This window comes from Rhea pennata, chromosome 4, assembly GCF_028389875.1.
Source record: "Rhea pennata isolate bPtePen1 chromosome 4, bPtePen1.pri, whole genome shotgun sequence".
Taxonomy (NCBI): Eukaryota; Metazoa; Chordata; class Aves; order Rheiformes; family Rheidae; genus Rhea; species Rhea pennata.
The window spans coordinates 35,389,703-35,412,063 of record NC_084666.1 but is presented as its reverse complement, the minus strand read 5'-3'; the positions used below and the strand labels follow the sequence as shown (position 1 = coordinate 35,412,063).

The following is a 22,361-nucleotide window of genomic DNA, read 5'->3' as shown; positions in this document are numbered from 1 at the left end:
TAAACTCTTGTCTTGGTGACTTTACATTGAGAGTCAGTTTCTGGATATGATAGTTACTAAGGTGTATAAGCAGTTTGGAATATTCTTACTGAGTTTTGCTGGGGTTCTGTTGGGCATCCTAATGTGGTCTTTATTGGTTAGGATACTTCTCTAATGCAGAAACAACTTCCTGGATCCTTTCCTGTCTTGCCACAGCCTATATAAAGTCTTGAAGTGGTAGAAGAATCCCTTGAGAGGGGATACTGACATCTTGGGGATCAGCAATTGCAACTGTTATAATAATTGTCGTCATAATAGATATGTGCAGAGCTGAAATGCAATTGTGCTGTCTGGGATATAAACTTTGCTTTTCCTTCAGTGGTATTTGGATAAGTGCATGGCCACACCTGGGTTTAGGCACAGCACTGTAGTGCCTGGGCAACTGGCTAAGAAGCCTGAAGGCGAGAACCTTCACTAAAAGCTTTGATAACTAATAATAATAATAATAATAAGCATGACTGGCAGAGAGCCAGTGGACAGATCTCAGCAGGTGTCTGACAGATTAAGTGGTGTCCTGAAGTATGCCAGTAGTGTTGAAACACTACTTGGCTGATAGTTAAGGATATGCTGCTTAACCTCCACCCCCTAGAGGAGGCAGAAATATATACAGATAGAGACAGTTGTTTCTGCTCCTTTGTAAGGAAAATAGTTAATAGAGGAAATGTGAATGGTATCCCAAATTCATGGAAGCTTGCACAGAGGGTTCTTGCTCAACAGCCTTCTCCCTCGCAAGCTCCTGTGTGCTGGGGGCGCTCGACAGGGCTAGCAGAGCAGCTCTGCTGGGCATGGGTGCGCTCTCTCACTGGGCTGGAAGTGCTCAGAAATCCTGATAGGGCTCTGATTTATTTGGTTCTAAGGTTTCCCTTGAGAGCACAAAACAACACCATCTAAAGCCGAAAGTAAAAGCAGTTACGCAGAGTTGAAAGCAGTCTGGAAGGCAGACTTTTAGGCGATGGGTGAGTGAATACCAGCAAAGCTCTTCCTGCATCCCCGCTAGAGGGCTGTGCTAGTATAGCTGTGACTGCTGGGGCTGGAGGCCTAGATGCACCGCGCTTAACGAAAAGGAAAGCCTCAGTGCTGTCAGACCAGATGGTACGAATCAATGTGCTGGTCTCTAAATATTATAAGCTACATAAAATAGTAAGCCTATTTTGATAATTAGGATCTGATTCCTTAACAGGATTTAGCATTTGCAAGTGATACTGTAGTTAACATATGGTAGGGGAATGTGAAGCTAGAGTTCAAGTCTTTGCTCTAAAATTTTTGAGAAGGGGAGTAGCTGTGCTGTGAAGATATGCACCACAGTAACCAAATGGCTGTTGCAGGAAACCATAGTTAGGGCTCTGACCATCAGCAGGGTAGGAGAGAACGTAAGCCTTTATTCCAAGACCACGTCTTACTTTCTAAACTGTTGGCTAATTAGAGTTTGCAAGGATGGGCTTCTTGAGGGGACTGGATCAGGGTTAACAACTTGATATGGAGACTGATGAGGCTAGTTGCTAGGAACAAGTGTCTTAAGTCCCTCTTTGCACTTCTTACTCCTTGTTCAACTTGTTAAGTTTTAATGATTCTTAAATTTCCTTCTTGGGAAGATATACTGGAATATTTGAACTAGGGACTGTAAGTATTGATAGCTAATGTGTACTTAAAATGGATATTTCTATTTCTAATACTGTCTAGTATTAGATCCACTTAAGCACTGAAGTTGCAGCAACAAAATACAAGTCTTTCTGTTAACATTACAAATTTATCTTCTGAAAGTATGCGTGAATTTCTGTTGGCTAAATCAAGAGTATTTTTCAAGGCAGATAAAGGGACCTGGGAATCACATAATTGTTCATCTGGAATAACTGCTGAAGTAGGAAAACCATATTTGGTATGTTGCAGGGTTATAGAAAGAAAATGTTAGATTCTGAAAATGGTCTAGATAAATCTCTCTCATGCAGAGATCCTCAGTTTCAAGCATCCTTCTACTGGTGAATATGAATTTTCAAGGTTGCCAGTGAAGATAACTGCTGGAGAAACAGTAACTACCTTATACATGAATTCACCCAAATACAGGAATAACTCAGCACTAGTTCATGAGCGGATTAGCAGTCTGCCTCAAATACATGGGTGCATCTGAAAATGCCCCTTTTAAATACTCTTAAGTTTTTGCTAGAATTTGTATGAGAAGAGATCTGATGCTGTCTGGCATTTAGCATTTCTGCCAGCTCTTTTTATCCAAACCCAGATTTTGCAGTTTTTCATCTATTTTCGTACAAGATGTATGGTAATTCATCGAAGACATGCATAAGATGCTAATATGAAATCAGTATGGTAAGTAGAGAACTCTTATGTTGCTTCTTAATGTTCCATTCCTTTTCTTAATGGAATAAGCCTTGCTCATGAAGGGAAAATGAAATGTAAAGATTCTTAAATCAGTTTGTCTTGAAGATATGTATTGACCAGCATGAAGTAAGCCCAGCTTCTTGCAAAAAAAAAGAGGAAAATAATTTAGGCAACAAATTACCTTTGGAAGTTGACAGAAGTGTATATAACTAGACAAGAAACTGCTGCTTCGTCATGAAAATTGATATTTCATCCTAATTCAGCATGGACAGATTCATTTAAATTTTCCTTTAGCTGGGGAAAATGTGGTACACTTTCAACTTAAAGTTCTGTCTTTTTCCCTTTTAGTTTTGAAAAGATGCAGGTTTGTCAGCAGTGAAAGGTCTTCATAAAGTATTTAAGAAAAAAGGCTTCAGATCAACAGTGTTTTTTGATTGTTGTCATCTGCACCATTTTTATTAATTTTGACAAAACAATGATGTAAACAAATTTTAAAGTAATACAAAAATACCTTTTAGAAAACTTACTATTTTGGAAGCAAAACGAGCAGTTTAACAACATTTGCTGCCTATATTATGAAGCCATCTTGATATCTCTAGCAGTTAGTTCATTTTTCTGGACTCAAATTTTGACAAGTCTGGAATAGTATGCAAGATTAGCATAAGATTTTTCTAGTTGATCTATCTATTCTATTGTGTAAGCTGTCCGAATTCAAGAGCGATTAATTAACAGACATGGCACCAATACCTTAAATGTAATCTCTGCATGTTGTTGTACACTGATACCTATTGGTTGTTGAAAAGAATGATAATACTTATGCATTTTAACTAATTTTAACTGTGTTACCCTTCCAAGTATTACCTAGTCCATATATCCTGAAGTGGTAATGGAGGTAACTGACAAAACTCTTGAAACTAGTACAGTGGGAAATGAAATGCCCCACTCTTCCCTGAATTTGTGGAGGTTGTGGAGTCTCTTTCTCTGGAGATATTCAAAACCCACCTGGATGCGATCCTGTCTAACATGCTCTTGGTGATCCTTCTTGGGGAGGGAGGTTGGACTGGATGATCTCCAGAGGTTCCTTCCAACCTTATCCCAAAAATAGTGCAGGTCTCATAAAAGCCTTTCAGCTTTTTTCAGCTCATAAAAGCAATTTAAATGCTACAATCTAGACCTGTTTTTCATTCCATCTCTGTAGCCTTATATATGTGAATCCAACAGAGAAATTGATAAAAATCCGGTGGAAATGGTGAAGACACGTATTTCAGGCAACATATCTTAAATTCCTCTATTGTGTATACCAAAGTAAGTGCTGTGTTGGTAGCTATTGCTTTCTGAAGCCTGCTTTAAACTCAAGTGACAGATGCGCAAGTCAACTGTCTAGTCAGTGAGGTGTGGCAAGAAAATGTATTATGGGGAAAAAAAAAGAAAAAGGAAAAAAAACGCAACTTGCCTGTTGTACAGCTTAGGAGTAGAACATCTTCCTCTGTGAGGAGTAGCAACCGTGACAGCTGCTGCTCTTGGCTAGTCTCTGCTGGGGAAACCGCGGCAGCCAACTAGGTACTGACCTATGGAATGCAACAGACCAAAGAAATTAACTGGATTGTGTCTTGGGAAGGGCTGCACCAGACTGCTGAGATGAGATTAGGAAAATGGTGGTTTTCTATAGGAGCCTAACTCACAAAGGCTTGAAAACCCTTGATCCTTGAGTGGAGGTGCATACAATTCTGAGCAAAGTGTCTGATTCTGAAGATGTGCAGGACTTAGCCTCTCAAAACTTCTTCTGGGTTGGTTTAAGCAGTTTCCTTGAGAATTACAAGCTTTCTGAATCCTGTTCACAGTGTATAGCTTTTCTTGGGCATAAGTGAACATTTAAGTCTCTTTGAATAGCTGTCCTTAAGAGATCTGAGATGTCCCTTATATCTTTAATCACTGGATGTTCTAGTTTTCTTAGATTCTTCCTCACTGCTGATGGATTCTTCTCTAAATTAGTCTCTTTCAGTGGAATTCAGTTGCTTTTGCATCTGATCCTCTCAAGATGAGAGAAGGGTTGTGCTCGAAGCTACAAGGACTGTTTTTCGGTCCAGTGCTATTGCTACGGAGGAGATTTTGCTGTCAGTTATAAAAACAGATGTTACTGTGCAACTGTTCTGGTCCTACAGATTTACCTCACCTGGAAGAAGTATGTTATTTTTTTTAATTATTATATAATGTCTCTTTTATAACAAATGCTATATTCAAAATAGTTTCAAATCATCTCTTTTGTACCAATATTCTGATTAGCCTGCAGTCTTGAAACTGTTAGAGGTTTTCCTAATTCCGTAGAGCTGGCCAGTAAGCCATTTGCTTTTGTGAAATTTTTGAAAAATTTTAATGCAGTGAAGTTGTCATACTTTGGTTTTGAATCATAGTGTCTTTTTAAGTTCAAGTTCATTTTACATCTGAATCCTTTCTAATTTGTGGTTGGGGTTGAGTACAGAGTTCTAACAACTTGTTTTGAAAAATCCTATTTTTTTTTTTCCTCCCAGCTATCTCTGCATTCTATTGGTTTACTAGTAAGGGCAAGTTCAGTTTTAAGTAAGACAGCAACACTTCAAGTTTGAATGACAAATGTTAGACTAGACTTCATCTCTGTCCTGCTGCAGACAGGAAGGAAGGACTGTGTTCCAGCAGAGCGGTACTGACTGCAGTAGTGCTGCCAATTTTGTATTTCTCAGAGATACACTTCACCCATCGCACACTGCTTTTTTCCTGAAATATACATCCGGGAAGCTATAAGTAGCATACCCAGATAGATTCAAACTGTAATTAGTTCTCCTTTCCACAGGACTATTTTACAGATTAGAGATTAGTGCTTAGTGGGCACATAGGCAATAAAGTCCTCTCCTAAATTTTGTTGGGGCATACGTAGGGTGCTTCCACTGAAAATGGTAAAACTGGTAAATGAATTTGACTAGAGTGACTTGCTCTGTAAGTTAGACTAGTAGAAAGTTGCAGCTTATAGTTGGGGAAAAAAAGCAAGTGGATAATTCTGTGATTGAGTTTAGTATGATTTGAAAGTCTAAAGGGAAACTCCTGTCTCCTGCTGAGAAGCAGAATAAACGAAAAAGAATTTTAGAATATTTTAGAGTACCTTTCAGTGGAGAATTAGGATGAAATCCTGCCCCAATTTAAATAAAATTCTGTTGAGCCAGGATTCTACCCAGCATACAGATTTCCAGCTTCCTTTGACTAAAGCCTAAAAAAAGATTAAAGCTCCATGGCAACTGCTATCTCAACTCCTGACAACTGTAGTATAAATTACATCTTGGAAAAACCTAATACTGGAAGTTTTATTTAGGTCACGAAGTCAGGGTAGGAAATGGTAGGCTTAGTTACCATCCCAACCTTCATTCTGCTCCTCTGTTCTCAATGAAGCAGAGATTTTGTGGGAGGCAAACTGGAGGATGCTATGTAATCATACGCAGTATGAATAAAAAGTGACTGGTTAGCTACAAATCTGATGTTTTGAGGGCTTAAATTTGCATTAAAAAAAAAAATCATACTTTGGGGGAGAAAAGTAGTATTTATTTGCAACTGTAACCTTCCCAAAAAGAACTTGTTGAGGTTCTGCGTGAAGACTGCAGCCCAGGCTATACTATGTGAGGTTACCGCAGTAGCTTCGCTTGCTGGCAGTGGAGCAACAGTGTTAGTTTATTATTGTGTTTTTTTTTTTTTTTTTTTTTTTAATGGAGGGCAGGAGCTGGACAGAGATTGTGCATGGCATTCATTACATTCATTAGCCCACAAGTGCTCTATGTGCTTGTACAATGTGCCACCAGAAGCTATGGGCTGGTTTCAGACACATACAGAGATATGGCTTTCTTGTTGCTTGAGGTATTTATAACTACTAATAGACTATTAGTCTGAGTGGTGAAAATGAATATAAAAGGACATTAAAAGCCTAGAATAAAGGGAATCTGTGATAAGCAAAAAAAAAAAAAAAAATGCTATTTACATGGAGATTATCATGTTATCTTGTACTGTTATTTCTTTATTCTTTTTTTCCTTACTCTTTTTCTATTTATTTTTGACCCTGTGCTTTCTGTAAGCAAGAAACTGAGTACCTGCTTCTCTGACTTTGAAGAATGCCTTTACTTGTCTGGCCTTTACTGGAGCCATTAAGGCTGACACTCTGCCTCCTCCCTTGTGTAAGGGCAGTGTGTTGGCTTAGCCTGTGCCACTAATTCCAGCTCAAATTATTTAAGTATATTTTAAATCTGAACCTTCTTTCTTTCTTTTTTTTTTTTATGGTAATTAAACCTCTTCTTTTGCACCTGTAGAGAGGGAGGTAAGTTGCATATTATTTTCATGAAACTTAGAAATGCTGAATAGTGATAATGGAAACCATACAGAAACAATTCACTGAAGGCTTTAAAAAGAAAAGTAGTTATTTTTGTTCACTATTATTTTCTATGCTGTAGTCTAATGATAATGTACATCTATGCTATGATTAAATTTTATTAATAGAAGGTAAGAATAATTTTGAGGCCTTCCCCTCTTACACCATATTCATAGTAAACTGTGAAGGTGTGGGTGATTGCTTGTAAGAAACGTTGTAATAAAATCATAGCCAAGAACATCATGATTATCAAACCAGAGTTATTCTAAACTCTGGTGTTCAGAAGAAGATCTGTCTGTTCCCCCAAAACTGCCAGATCAGCTAAGTTAACAGAATATTTGTTAATTCTTATATTTTCACATTAATAGGACCTGACTGCAGTTTCTCATGGCTACTGTACTTAAATGCATTAGCTGGTGAAGCTTTACCGAGCCAAAAGACTTGTCTTCCTGTGAACATACTATGCGCTTCTGAAACCTGTTTGAGGATAAAATGTGATGCTTCCCTGAAAAGTGACATTTTAAGTATTTTAATTTTTCTTCAGAGAAATCCAGGATGTTTTGTCACACACTTGTGGCTGTTGCCATGGAGATGGAATTGGTTTGGGGGAAGCAGGTCAGACAGAAGTCTCTTATTTAATAATATATTTGTATTATATGTCTATTTTTGCTAACAACTCTCACTTGTATTTAATGACTTGTCATCCGTACTTGCTGGCATGAGGTACAATGGCGGGGAAGAAAGTACTCACAGATGTCAAAGGGCTTGATGCTGCGGAGAGCACTTGAGCAGCTGAACTGAAGCCTCAGTAGCTGCCAGCTATAAAAGGCTACTGAAACTTAGGAGAGTTAAATGAACCAAAAAGATATTTAAAACTTTTCTTAATGCAAATCCTGCAAGTCCACCACAGAAAGAGCTTTCCTGATTGTAAACAAAGAAATTTCTATTCAGCCCTATTATTCTATTATTTTTGAAATACAGCCTCCTGGTAGAAATTTTGCAAAACAAACTCAATAGGAAAAGAAGTTGTAATTAAATTTAGACCATGATCTATTGTTTTGCAAACATACAAACATTTGGTAAGACTCTCTTTCAAACCTTGTGGCCAAAGTAAAACCATGTATAGAGATATGTATATGTCCCAGATATGTCCCAGTTTTTCCTCTCACTAAATTAAGCTCAGCTTCTAAGTGAAATTATCTGATAAGGATAAAAATGACAGATATTCTTTATATTTCAAGCTAAGTTCTCCCTCTGGTCTGACAGTGCTTTCAAATATCTCTGATTTTCTAATTAATGTAAATACAGCTTGTGCCTTTCCTTACTACTCATTTCTCCAAAAGTGTTAGGCAGACATTATTCTCTTTCAGCAGATGCTTCATCTCCATTCTCTCTCCATTCAACAGCCGGAATAACTGATAAGATTGTGGAGCAATTTTAAATTGTGGCCCAGCAAAATATGAAATTGTACAGATAGATTCTGTCTCTTTTCAAAAGCTAGCTTTATATTAAAAAAAAAAAAAAAAAAAAAAAAAAAAAAAAAAGTAGTAATGATGTTGAAACTCCTTATTTTTGCCTTGCATAGGAAAAACAAGCAGATTCACTGGGCACAAGCTCCCAAACTAAAGACAGCCATGCAAATACCGATTAATGAGATGACACTAATCTCATTCCTGCAAGATACTGGTTGTATTCTTAGCAATGTGCGACGTTCTACTGAAGGCTGAGGTGTATCATAGACTTGCAGAGTGGCTGAGGTGCGAAGGGACCTCCGGAGATCATCTAGTCCAAACACCTAGAGCATGTTAGACAGGGTTGCATCCAGGCAGGTTTTGAATATCTCCAGAGAAGGAGACTCCACAACCTCTCTGGGCAACCTGTTCCAGTGCTCTGTCACTCTCACAGTAAATAAGTTTTTCCTTATATTCAGGCAGAACTTACTGTGTTTCAGTTTGTGCCCGTTGCCTCTTGTCCTGTCGCTAGGCACCACAGAAAAAGCATTTAACATATCTAATGTAAAGGCATCTAATTCAAGGCATCACTAACCTGTGGGGTCACGGTTTTAACACTCAGTGGGAACCAACTGAAGCAATTACTTGTTCTTTTTCTGCCATTTTGCTTTTGAACAACACTGGAATCATAGAATCAGTAAGGTTGGAAGGGACCTCTGGAGATCATCTAGTCCAACTTCCCTGCTCAGCAGAAAACTTAATATTTAATGGGATTCATTCGAACATGGTGCTGATCTCTCCATTAAAATACAGACTGTAGAATAACTGTAGTGTACTTTTCTTTCAGTGTATCATTACAAGTAGATCTCTGCTTAAACCTTAAATAAGAAACCCTAGAGATTGTGTGCTGTTGCTTGGAAAGATCATGAAACAGCACAACTATTTAAGCTAGCTGGTCTTCCAGCAAACTTTCAATAAATGGTGTGCACAGCTTCTCTCAGTTGTCTCATTACCACTGAACAAGCCTGAAAAATGGTCAGTTTTTTGGTTTATTTAAAGACGGTGAGTGGATGCCTGTCCTCTTCTACTAGAATTTCACTAGATAACTGGGGATGGAGGAATTGGCTGCCTTTTTTTATCAATGTTTTTCCTTAGATCCTCTTATTTTGTTTGGTGCTTGGGCTTCTAATTTGTACCTTCTTCAGCCAAGAATCTCCCCATGTTGTTTTATGTCACCATGGTTAGACATAACCACCAGAGTGGAATGGTGGTCACCTATTTCAGCTGGGAAAAAGAGGGGGCCATTCACATAAAATCTCAGCCCCAACTAATGATAGCACTGGTTAAGAGAGTGCTCACCAAGCAAGGAACCTAGGCGTGTGTTTTTCAGTTCAAAAATTTGTTGGAGTGAAAATAGGGATGTCTGTACATATGAAGGGCTTACCCTAATACAGTAGAAAGATAGACTCAATAATCAACTTGAGAATTATTAAAGCAAATTACCTCTTAAAAGGATTTCCCGTTATGTTTTCTACTCGTTGTATATGTAACTAATTAATAATGTAACAATAATATTCTTCACACTCAGAAATCTGATAGATGTTCAGGTATTTTAAACAGCAACCTGGATACTATGCGTTAATTTTCACTCACTCAAGAAACACTGGAAGAACGTTTCACAGTATTTTATTTGATAAATGTCAACTTTTATAGGAAAGGATTAGCAAAATGAGTGTATGAATTTTTGGTAACTAGAAAATATGTTCAGCAAACAATTCTTATGGTGCAGATCATTCTAAAGTAGGTTAATACAAATATTCACCATCTGAACTCTGTTACTTTTATAAGTACCACACCTAGCACTTACTTTTTTCAACATGAAACTGCATTTAAGCTTATAAAAAAATAATACCTACTGTTCTAGTTTGAGTTTTACAGTGTGAGTGATACAGTTGATTTTCTCTTCTTAACTGCAGCTGGGAAGCACCAGACAGCAGCCAGTGTAGGTCAAGGCAGTAGTGTGCAAGAAGAGCATGGATGTACTACTTTGAAGAACGTGGAGCTGGCAGAGGGCTTGCAAACTGAACATGCAGAGATGGTGTGCATGGTATGAACATACTGTGACCTCAGAGTAGATCTCTGACCAGTCAGTCACAAGCTTAGAGCTTTTCTGCAGATTTACGTCAGTGCTTTTCAATTTCATTTCTATCATCTAATTAAAAATGTGTCCTTAACTGTTACCATATTTCTTCACAAAAGTAGTGAAGTGGCATTGGTGTTGGTCAGTGAAGCTGAAAACCAAAAGACCTTCTAGTCATAAACCTTTTCCTACCTCTCCACATAAGGACTTATATGTGAATAACTTCTCAAGCTGATTGGTCTGTTGACCTGGTCCAGTGTTGACTGAGAAAATTAGGGTCTATCATTTTAAATGAATACAGGGCTGAAACTATATACAGTAAGTCAGATGGGAAACTGTTCATAGTAAAGAATGACAGTCTACCAGTGATATTTTACACAGAATAGAATAAATTGCAAAAACAACTAATAACCTTTACAAACTTGTGAAGAAAGGCATTATGGCTACAACATAATGAAACTACAAAATTCTTACTGCAATTTAAAATTTGATCTTTAGGAAGAAGAAGTATAAAATTTCCATTTAGAAAAATAATCAGTGTAAATTAATTTTAAGCAATCAAGGGATGGACTTTATGATTATTCTCTATCCTAAAACACTTGCCTATTTCAAGATCTTCCAGATACCAGTTCATAATGGAAACAATAGAGTGAAAACAAGGCAGAAAAAAGACACATTTTAAAAAAATGAGATTACTAAGCAAGATGAAGTAGCTTTTCAGCATTTTACTAAAATGTACATCAGTAAGCAGAACATCATTTTAGGAATTAAGAGAAATTGTAATGTAAATTGTGTTATCGAAAAACTACATTATGTCCAATGATGAAACAATTTGTTTCATTATGTTATAGCTTTCCTTGTCATTCAGTAGAATGACAATATTTTTAGTTATTTGTATTCTAGCATCTGCAGTGCACCAGATTTTAATAAGTATCATTACAAATACGTGTAAATATATAAAAGATATGAGCTGAGAAAGTAACTCTGCTTACCTCATCTGATAGACAGAAATGATATACACTTCTAAGAAAATACATATATATTGTAATTAAAACAAAACATAATAGATTAGGATGTTGTTTCTCATTTTTTTCTTCTCTTATGAGCAAGTACTGACCAATGGGGTTACACTTTTTGTTAACAAATTGTTGTCATTTTTCTATTTGTTTTACCTTGTTCCCCAGTGTCCTTTTCTTTTCTGTCTTAGTTTCATTATACCTTTCTCATGAGTTTCAAAGTTCTAAAACAAACAGAATATTGATGTTTGCCACCTGATACAACTTTTTGATTACATTTATTGAAGCAAAAATTCCTCAGAAGGAAGGATGCACAACTCACTAACAGGTGCTTGCTACAATTTTAAGGTTTCCTGGAGTTATAACTCCTCCTTCTCACTTCCTCTCAGGCAGCTAGGGTCATTAATTCTTGCAACTGAAGAAATGTAACAACTGTACATGGGTCTGGCCCTTGTCTATTTGATCTCTCTGCTTCAGGACAAGGACACTCTGGAAGGCTACGATGAACTGGTTTTTTATTTTAATAAATGACATTTATTTGAATTTATATCTCAATGCCTTGGACAACAGTTGTTTCAGCTGCAGCTCTGGATCAAGTTGTCACCTGTGGCTCCCTCTCCTCTTGGGTGGAGTCTCCTTGTACAGCTCCCCAGCGGCCTTTGATAGAAGAGGGTCTGGAGCATAAATAGGTTGTGCAGGAGTCTTGTCTTTGGGTTCTGGCCTCAGACGACCCTTTAAAACCCCAGTCTCCAAATGACAAAGTGGTCCCTGGCAAAGCAACAGAATTCTTTCATATCACATGAACCATGTTCTGGGAACAGCACCAACAGATCTTATCCAAACATTTCTCACAGACCTCACAAACACTGAGGAAAACCAATTCAATCCAACTGGCACAGGGAAGAATGAATTGCATCTTTCTGCTCCAGTGTGGTCTTTATTATTGTTCTTTATTTATCTCTAGAAAATGAAAAAAATTTTTTTTGCCTTCTTCCATCTCACAATTAGCTCATGATTTCAGGCTTACAGTAGCTTTAAAACTAACAAGTACAGTTGACCTTAACAGGACTTAAAGTTTCCACTTGAATGCAAAATATTCTGTAAAAAAAATTGTTTATTTTCAGCTTTCAGCTTTATTTAGAGACACTTCTGTGCATATCTGACAGATAAAAGAGAATGTCCTTTATGCTAAAGACTACTGTGACTCAAAAAAAAATCAAGCGGGTTGACTGAACAATCATATTTAAATGTATTTAGTAGTTAGATCCGCAGAGAATGAACATATGATTTGTTCCATATGTAAAACTTCTTGGATGATGCAGTCAGTGCCAGATACAAACTCCTACCTATTCTCAGAGAGGCCAAGCAGCAGTCCTCCCTCAAGAATCTTGTACTTACTTTGGCAAGGAATGAGGTAAAGACCCATCTGATTCTTCACAAACTTCTTTTTTTGAAAGGTCGTAAATTAACAGAGTCTAGTAGAAATATAAAAGAAACCATGCTGCCTGCTTTGTATAATGAATTAGCTAATTAAATATCTTGTTTAATTAGGTTTTATGGAAATGAAAAAAAATCATCCATAAGCAAGCACCCCCCCCCCCACACACACACACACTTTCTGAATACATTTTCAATTAGTACTTGAAAAAGGGGTCTTGGCGAATCAGTAATAAAGAGGCCAACCCTTTGTGTGTAAGGACAAAGAGTTTCATATCTCTCACCAGCATAATATCAATGCTGTCTACAAGTCCTTTAGTTTTCCTTTCTAATAGCATTGCTTTGCATTTTGATTTTATTATTTTCCATGCTGTAAAGACTCCAGCACTAAGATTCCTGCACACAATGCATGAACAAAACAAAAAAAGAACAATCTATTACTAGTAATTATGAAGACTATAAAGCTCTCTCCATTTTGTTTTGGAGTTTAAAGTAGCCTTATTTATGAGTCTTATGAACACTCCTAACAGTGATCTCTAATTCCCTACCATAGCTATCTACACATTCAGTTGCAATATAGGGCTTAATTCCTGGCCTCACTGTAGTCAATAGGAACTGGGAGGTTATTTTTTGGAGTTCTGAGCTTTCAACTTTTTCAATTTTTTTTTTTTTTTTTTTTTTTTTTTTTTTTTTTGATGTAAGTTGGCTGAGACAGGTTCTGAAAAGGTCTGCCACATGAAGGTGTTGGGAAGATGAGTTTTTTTGATAACACTTTACGTCAAACTTGCTTTAACCGAATGATGACATCAAGTAATCATTACTGAGTACATTTACAATAGTTGTAAATCTTCCTGTTTGCAGTGTATACTCTACATCAGAAACTGGCAAGGCCATTCAGAAACAAATTATGGAAAATAGTACATTTTGTTGATTTTTATTTATTTTTTTTGGAAGAATCACCTTTTAAAGGCTTCAATCATGTTTTCAAATACAGCATTGTACCTGTCATGATGTCTGCTACCTGCCCTAATCTAAAACACAGAAAATGTTTAAGCACTAAAGATCTTTTTTGAACTTGCCTGGGATAATTCTGCATAGTCACCATGTCTTGAGTTTCATCTATTTCTTTTCATTTATTTGCACTAACAGTCAAAGATTGGCCATTGATCTTTGAAGCCAAGCCAAGTGCCACAGTTGAAGGTAGTTCTCTCCAAAATAAAGGGTAAACAATAATGAAGTTCAGAGCAAACCCCTCACATTTAAGGTTAAATTGAAAAAAAAGATAGTAGTATAGAAAAGATTTTAGTATATAAGAAGAATATTCTATAACATATGTGCCTGCAGTTGTTCTGCTAGGACTATCTTGTGAAGTTACTTACAAGGTCTACATGAATTTTGTTGTCCACCTTTTGGGGACACAGGTCAGGTAGATACAGGTCTGTTCTGGTTATCTGTTAACTTTCTAGGTGAAATGCAAGATGCTGATTGCTATGTATGAAGTCTGACATGACCTGGCTTACAGAGAGCTTGGAAATTAGCAGAATTTTCTCTCTCTACCTGCCTTAACCTAAAAACTGTGTTCAGAAGGAACGCTTCAGTTATCTTTTCCTAAGCCAAACTGCACAAGGATTTAGGGACTTCAGACAATTTTTATAATAAGCCATTGACTTTAATCCCATCAAATATATATTTGAATCTCATCCTAGCATTATTTACAAGAAGATATAAACCCTATACTTAATTTTACTTCTTCAATAATAACTCATTTTACTGATGAAGTATTGGGATAACAATAAAAATTTGAACTTAGCATTGAAATTCAGATCTCAGTTTTCCAAAATTTGGGGATTTTTAGAATTAGACAGTACGTTTCAGTGGTAAGGAGCAATCATAGCCCTTGGATCTTAATTTACATTTTCTTGAAGTGGCAGAGAATTCCTTCAACACTTGATTCACATCTCTTTCGTAGTCCGACAAGAATAAATATACTTGTTCAAAACTTAAGCCTATCTCCTTTGTCACGTGATTCATTTCAGAGTACCGGGTCACTTAATATTATTGAAAGACACTAGCACAGACTGTTCAATAGCTAAGCACTAGGGAATGACCATATTCACAGTCTGAGATTTCCATCTGCACAATCCCTTCAGAAATGAATCAATCTATAAAAACAATTCTCCTTTATTTAACAAATGGCAGCAGAAATGAAACTGCTCAAAGGTAACTTGAGCACGTGCTTAAGGCCGTCAGATTCCAGAGTATTATCTCGGTGGTGTTAGTGTTTGGAATAGTGCTGAATACCACAAGACAAGAGCCTGGATGATTAATGAAATAAGTGGAAAAAAAAGTCATTGCAGCGACCCTTACTGGTGCGAAAGTAGGCAAAGGTGCTAACACTGAAGAGTTTTATTTGTGCAGTATCCTACTGCCTTGTGAAAGGGCACTTGTAACAAACAACAGAGCTGTACATAGCAAGAGTGAGGCTTCTACTACAGCAGTAGAAACATTTTTAAAGCAGCAGATGTTTTTAAAGCTGTAACATTAAGTGAAAAGAAAACTTGCTCTCTCAAAAATATTTAAGAGTCAGCCTCATGCCATTGCAAAATAACAGCAACTCTGCTGACCCTCCTGAAAATAATGGAGTAATACAGAACTTGTTTTTGGAATAGCTGTCAGCATGGTAGGATGCATGCACTAGAAACTGCAAGGTTTAATGGAGGAGTGAGAGTGCTGGAACCACCTGCCTTGAGATGGAATTCAGCAGGCTGAAGGAGTTAGTTAGGGATAAAAGCAGAGATTTTTAGGTTGACTTAGGCACCTAAAGCTGCAGGAAGGCTGCCAGTATGATTTTTCAAAAACTCCTACATTAGAAAAATTGCTACTGAAGATCTCACTGGCCACTCCAATATTATTAAAAACTGGGCACTGGTTTCTTTTCTGGAGGAGAAAGAATATAGTTTGTAAATATTAATTACTTGGAGATCACAAGGAAATAGTCATTAGTTAGAGCTACTCCTTGAACAGCAACCACGGGCTCTTAGCATATCAGCTTAGCAACCACCTCTCCTCTGCTAGCGCTGAATACTACAGCTTATTTTTCATTCCTGTAGAGTCAATTAAAACACATAAAACATATCTGTAGCCTTACACTGTCATACTACTAAGTAAAGCCTGAAGACTAAGTGCATATGCAAAGACAACTGAATTCTGCTTCCAGATGTGTATGTGCAAACCAGTGTGAGAGGGATATGATAACATCAGGTCTATTCTGTACGATTCAGAGAGATACGTAAGTTACAGAATAAAACCCAAAAGCTCTGATGCAGCCTGATTTGGACTATGACATGCTTGGCAGAGGGAGGATAGAGAAGGCAATCTTGCTGCTTTGGTGGCGACAGTTTAGGAATGTAAAACTATCAGATTGCCAAATATGCTAATTAACTGCTCATTTTAATACTATAAAAGAGTTATAAACACTAGTTGGGATTTTTACTGTGGTTTGATTTTGCTTTTGTTGAGGCATTTTGCCCCGTCTGTGCATGTGCTGAATCTATATGCAGTACATGTTATGATTTGCTGTACTCCCAATGTTATTACTGTCTGCAAATCTAGCTTTTAAACTCTTCAGACATACTAGTGATAAAATACAGAACTGAATAAGGACCTCAAAATGCACCTTGGGTTATTCTCTTAATAATTGCTTTTGTCTATGCCCATAGCATAGGGCATCTCTTTTATATTCTCTTACATCACTTTTCTTCCTAACACTTTGTTTTACCTCCATGTGACTGGATTTGCCTTTGTAAACTATTTCTGTCTTTAACGCAGAATACTTGCAGTGCTATTTGAAAACCAAATTAATGTAAGTAGCCGACACTGGACTTCTAAGCCTCATCATTCTAATCCTGTCAAACATTCTGCATAAGTAAATATGCCTGTCCTTTCCTATTGTTGCATGTCAGATAAGTGGACTAATCATACTTAGAAAAGTTTGTGATTTTTTTTTTTCCCCCAGTGACTATAATATTTACACAGAGCAAAGCTGAAAAATGATCTCCCAGTTGATCCTGGGAGTAGAATACCAACCGAGAGAACACCTGGTGTTGCATTAGCACAAACCTTGTTCTCAGATTTTTCAATCTGACAATCACTCTCAACAAACACTGTGTAAAGCTGCATGCTAGACTGGCACATCAAACCAAACCAAAACAAACAACAACAAAAAAACCCTGACAACTTATTTTTGGAAGAAGTACCTGCCACAGCAGTTTGGTAGTGGAGGATATAACAGATCGTTGATGGGGTGATGTGGGGAGACAATGGAATTCACATCTACAAAATGTACCCTTAAATTTATTCTCTTATACAATTTGGATTATTTAATGATAATATAGCAAATATAGAGCAATAGAGTAAATATGAATAATTTTTAACAGATCTGACTGAAACCAAAATACAGTGATGGAAGGCTGATATTCAGTTGAATTCTGATGAGGGATTTTAATCACAAGTTCTCAGTGGGGGGAAAATACTTTCTCCTAACCTAGAAGCACACAGAATATAATCTTTCTTTGAATTCCTTGATACAAATACGGAACAACCTTTGTGCACAGGAACATCTGCTGAAGAAAGGAGTATTTCATGCAGCAATTGGCATGAGTCAGGCAGGTCAAAAACCTGAAATAATGAAAATAGTATCGGTTCAAGCACAAAGTTGAGCATATTTCCTGAGTCTGCCATATCTTCCTTTTCCTTCTCTGCCTCAGAATAAAATATAAAGCACTAAAGTTCTCAGGGAAAAGTAAGTAAAGGATGTAAAATGTGGAATGGGGAATATGAAAGTATCACCCCCTGCGAAAAGCAGGAGAGAAAAATAAACCCAAGCGAGAGAACTAAAGAAGAAAAAAAAAAAAAAAAAGAAAGAAAGAAATGACAGTAGAAATGAAATGCAGGTTCAAAGGGAAAAAACTGTCAAAAATAATTAGAAGGAGAGGGGAAAGGAATCCAAAAAAATCTGAAAAGAGAAGTGAAGAGTCACTATATAGCTAGTTAACTGCATCTGAAAGAAATTGTAATATAATCTTTCTCTTCTAAAAAGTTGAGAGAGATTTTTCTCTCCTACTTTCTTTCATTAAGAAAATCCTAAAATGCACATTCAAGGGGTCATACAGTGCTGTTGTTTATTCAGCAGTCACTGCTGAGGCTGAACCATTGTAAACTGCATAATTTAAACTTTGTTTTGTTTTGCAAAACTAAGAGTCTTCTCCTGTTTTTTTTTTTTTTTTTTTTTACATTTCACTTTCTATCTACTAGATTGGACAGATTAATTCCTATTGAAATGTTGAAAAATGCCCACAGGGAAAAAAGTCTTGACAAGTTATCCCATTACTTAACTGAATTGACAACTAAAATAAATACAGAAGTAAGTCCTCTCTGAAATGTTGAAATATGGATAATGAGCTCATTTATAAGTTAGATAGGATCCAGATAGAATAAAATATTTAAAAAGCTATTAAAACCTCCATGCTCCAGGATATATGGCAATTTCTAACTGAGAAAGTCATACAGCAAAGTCTGGTAGACAGCAGCTTGATATAAACTTTCTTGTACTTTCCTCTGAAGGACACAATAAGTTTCTGTCAAGGAACAGAACCCTGAGCTGACACTTAGGTTATCTGATGTGGTTATTACTATTCCTGCATAACAAGATTCTGAAATTGAAAAAAATCTCATAAAAGGTTTAATAGGCTGTTCACCTGCAATCACTGATGTAGCAGAAAACACATATGACTATTATCTAAGCAAGGGCCAATTTCTGCACTTCAGTTTCCCGTAATTTTTATGACCAATACATTACCAGTTTCATAGATGACAAAGGATGCCACAACACTCAAAATTACAAATGACTTCAGCAAATAGCAAGTGGCTTAGAGGTGATAAGGAGTAGTTTAGTATATGATTTCTCAGTTGTAATTAACTGTGTGAGCTTTCCTACCCTTTTTAGTACAAAAAGGTCAACTCTACTTAGTGCTAAGGACAGTTTATGTGGTCAGCTACAAGTCAGAAATGGTAACTTAATACTAGAAACTATTACTAACTACCTCTCAGCTATTAATTGCTGCCTCTCTAAACTTGTTTCTCTGTGGCTGACTATTACTCTAAGCACAGAAGGAAACATATCAGAGGAAGCTCATTTGTCCAGAAGGATCAGCTCTCCCCTCATCCACTAAGTCAAAGGAACATTTTTTTCTAAAAGTTGCTGAAATATAAATTGTTTTTATGATTTAATGAACACAGAGAAAACCAAGAACGAGGACAAGAAAAACCCTCTCACCTTGACCAATTGGCTACCATCAAAAAAAAAAAAAAAAAAAAAAAAAAAGCCAGGAGTTCCCCTTTCATTACAGATGTCAGTAAAAAAGCCAGGAGTTCCCCTTTCATTACAGATGCCAGTACTGGCATATCCAAGTAAGATCAGCTATATAAATCACTCTTCCTAATGAAAGATCCAAGTTTTAAAAAGAACAGTGTTCAGTCAATGCCACTAGTCTCTACTGACATATAACAATACAACCAATGTTCTTCCCAACTCCATGGAGCATGAAGGTTACTTTGTAAACATTTAAATCCCAGAATTTCAAAGTACTATCCGGAAATGCAGTCATAACTGTGGAATGCTGATGAGTTTCTGAAACTGCTGTGATTTTTTCCATGTGACCAAGGAATTAATGAATTTAAAAAATGGACATGATTTCATTAATAGTCTATAATTAGACATAGACAACATCTTTTTTTTTTTTTTTTTTAAGCACAGATTTATGGTCTATTTCCCATACAGTTGGTCTAGATTTTATTGTTGCTGCCATCTGATTGTTCTGTCAGAGTTTTACCAAGGAAACAAACCCAGAGGTTACCAAACTGTAGTGGCATTTCAGCAGAGAACTGGAATTAATCCACCATTAAAAACAAGAAATCAATTGCTAAGAGTTGAAAGGATTCAGCATTCAGGTCAAAAAGTCTTTCCATTTGGTACCATTTCCAAAATATTGTCTTTTCTACATATTAATTAATATTATGTATTCATCAGTTAATGCACTACATAAGATAGTGTCAAATAGGTAAACCGAACAAATGATTCATCCTGTCACATATTCTGCAAACCACAGATCCACACTCAATGTCATCAAATTCTGCCATTCCTCACTCAGATTTTAACTTAATCATAAAATCATAGCAGAATTTCATTACTCCTGTGTGAATTTGCATTCATGTAGAAGGGAGTCATTAGTTACAATTCCTGGCTCAAGGCTGTATTTTATCCAAAGGCTCTACTGAACATTAAATAAATCTGGCCTTTGAAGCAGAACTGGAACTGGTGTTTTTTTTGTTGCTAACCCAACATGAGATGCCTGATGGCTAGTGTCTTTGTCATAGTTCCATGAAATTTAATTATGCCATGAAACCTGGAATGACTCCAAAGCAGAGCCAGAGCTCTTTCACGTGCAAAAGTCTGCTTCCTCATAGCTATATGGCTGTTTCCTTGCCAGGAGCAGATGTGAGTTTAAACATCTTCTTATATAAGAAGAAATGAATCAGTGTTGCCCACCATCCTGCTTGAGTGCTCTACTTGCCGCCTTAAGGAGGGGATGTGTCCAATCCTATATATGTGTGTCCAATCATATTTACATATTTGTATGTCCAATCATACATATATATATATATATATATATACACACACACACACACACACACACACACGTTATACACATTTATTTTAAACAGAAGTGCCAGGGTAGCCACTGTATTAGCATAACTTTTTCTTTACTGATCCTGCACATGTGTGTATTAGGCTTGCTTTCTGAATTAGCAGACAAAATAGGTAGCAAAACATTTGTTTTGCAGATTTCAAGAACTGTGATGCCAGTATTAAGTTGCTCAACTCTGTCATGGTGAGCTGTTTTGGGGCACTACTGGGACAAACTTAAGTGTCAGCAGGGAACTGGAGAAGCAGGGCAGAGGTGAAGGTCATAATTTTAGGCAGCTGAAATCACCTAAGTATGTTTTCAATGTCTATGTCACTTTGTCGGACACAAGGGACCAAGCTCTAAACCTAATTCTGCTTCCAGTTGTAATGGAATACATCTTCAGTTAGCAGATAGATTTACACCAATACAACTGATATGAGTACAATTAGTTACTAATCCTGATCAGTTATTGCCCTGACACAAAGGAAAACTCATTAGCTCCAGTTTATACAGTTATTTCTGGATATAACTTGTCTGTTTTAGAGATACCTGTTCTCAACTTTCATTTTATTTCTTCACCTCCCATACTAAAGAGAGCATATAAACCAGCTCCATATGTTATGTCTTAGTGGAGTTAATAAAATGTTCATAAAACTTACAGGGAATTACTATATATAAAAAGGCAATAGCTCAGCAGTCATGATAATAGAAGATATACAGATGAATCCTTCATGTTAATTGATACATAGATTAGCTATATCAATATTCTCAAAAAAAAAATTTTCTGGGATTTGTCAGGCTCCTAACCTGTTCACTATGACACTGAGAATTAGTTTAAAAAGTTTGTAGAGGCCTGGGGGTTTTTACATGTAATAATGAAAATATAGCTTGATATTATTAAAAAGTGGCTTGAACTTAAACAAATCAATAGAAGCTTGTTAAAGGAGCTACTGCAGTTGAGCTAGATTAAAAAAAATGGTTAAGTGAAAAAACCCATAATTTCTATGCTGGAACAAATCCTATTATATCACTTTTTATCATGAATTGGGATGATATGTCAAAATACTGGCATTTTTTAGAAAAAAAAGAAGATGTAACTTCGGAAGCATTTAAATATTTTCCTTCAACATTCTCAGTCAAAACAAACCTTTTTAATATTTTATATATTTATCTGTGTTGAATTAAATAAAACATATAATTTGCATGAATTAAATTTTCTGTCCTTTCCTAGACAATTTATTTATTGATAAACAAAATGACATTTTAATACAAGCAGAAATATCCTCCAGCATAAGCTGTAGATCAGAACTTTGAAAGATTTCTTTTTAGAGACATGGATAAGCCATTCACCTTTGCTTCTATTTCTCCTCATTTTCTCTCATTCCTGAGTTTATGCTCAGGGTTTTTTCTCTTTTACATAATTGTGCTTTCTCATTTATGTTATAAAAAAGTGTATACATGAGAAAGAAAGAATCATGACATGTAAATCACAAGTATTTGCTTTGTTTGCTTTACACTGAAATAACAGTTCCCACAAGAGAGGCTGTAACTCCTCAGTTGTAACAGCCTCAGCAGTTACATAAGGAGCTGCAAATCCGGGAGAAACACAGCCATACAATTATTTGTGTGGCTCTTCAGAGTTTTGCAGCACGTTACATCCCACTTTTGAGTCCTGGAGGGGTTGAGATATAGTATTCATGATCCATCTCATTTTTTTGATTGAGAAAGATGAGCAAGCTAGGGAATTTTGGTTTTCTTTTGAGTCTCTTAAAGATTTTTCCTCAAGACACAGTTCTTGATGAGCAAGCCCCATTAAAAAAA

The 22,361-nt window shown here is 36.5% G+C and overlaps 1 protein-coding gene across 11 annotated transcripts in view; it reads right to left on the bottom strand.

Moving 5' to 3' along the window:
- Window positions 1-11,856: 11,856 nt before the first annotated feature.
- Window positions 11,857-22,361, bottom strand: part of RWDD4 (RWD domain containing 4) — a 39,359-nt gene continuing 28,854 nt past the window's right edge. For 8 of the 11 annotated variants that reach the window (XM_062575763.1, XM_062575757.1, XM_062575768.1 and 5 more), the window contains 2 exons: window positions 12,757-12,833; window positions 11,857-12,318 (listed from right to left, as the gene is read on the bottom strand). The gene's annotated coding sequence lies outside the window, so the exon portion shown is untranslated. The remainder of the gene's footprint in view (window positions 12,319-12,756; window positions 12,834-22,361) is intronic. The other 3 variants (XM_062575761.1, XM_062575759.1, XM_062575764.1) reach the window with 3 other exon arrangements.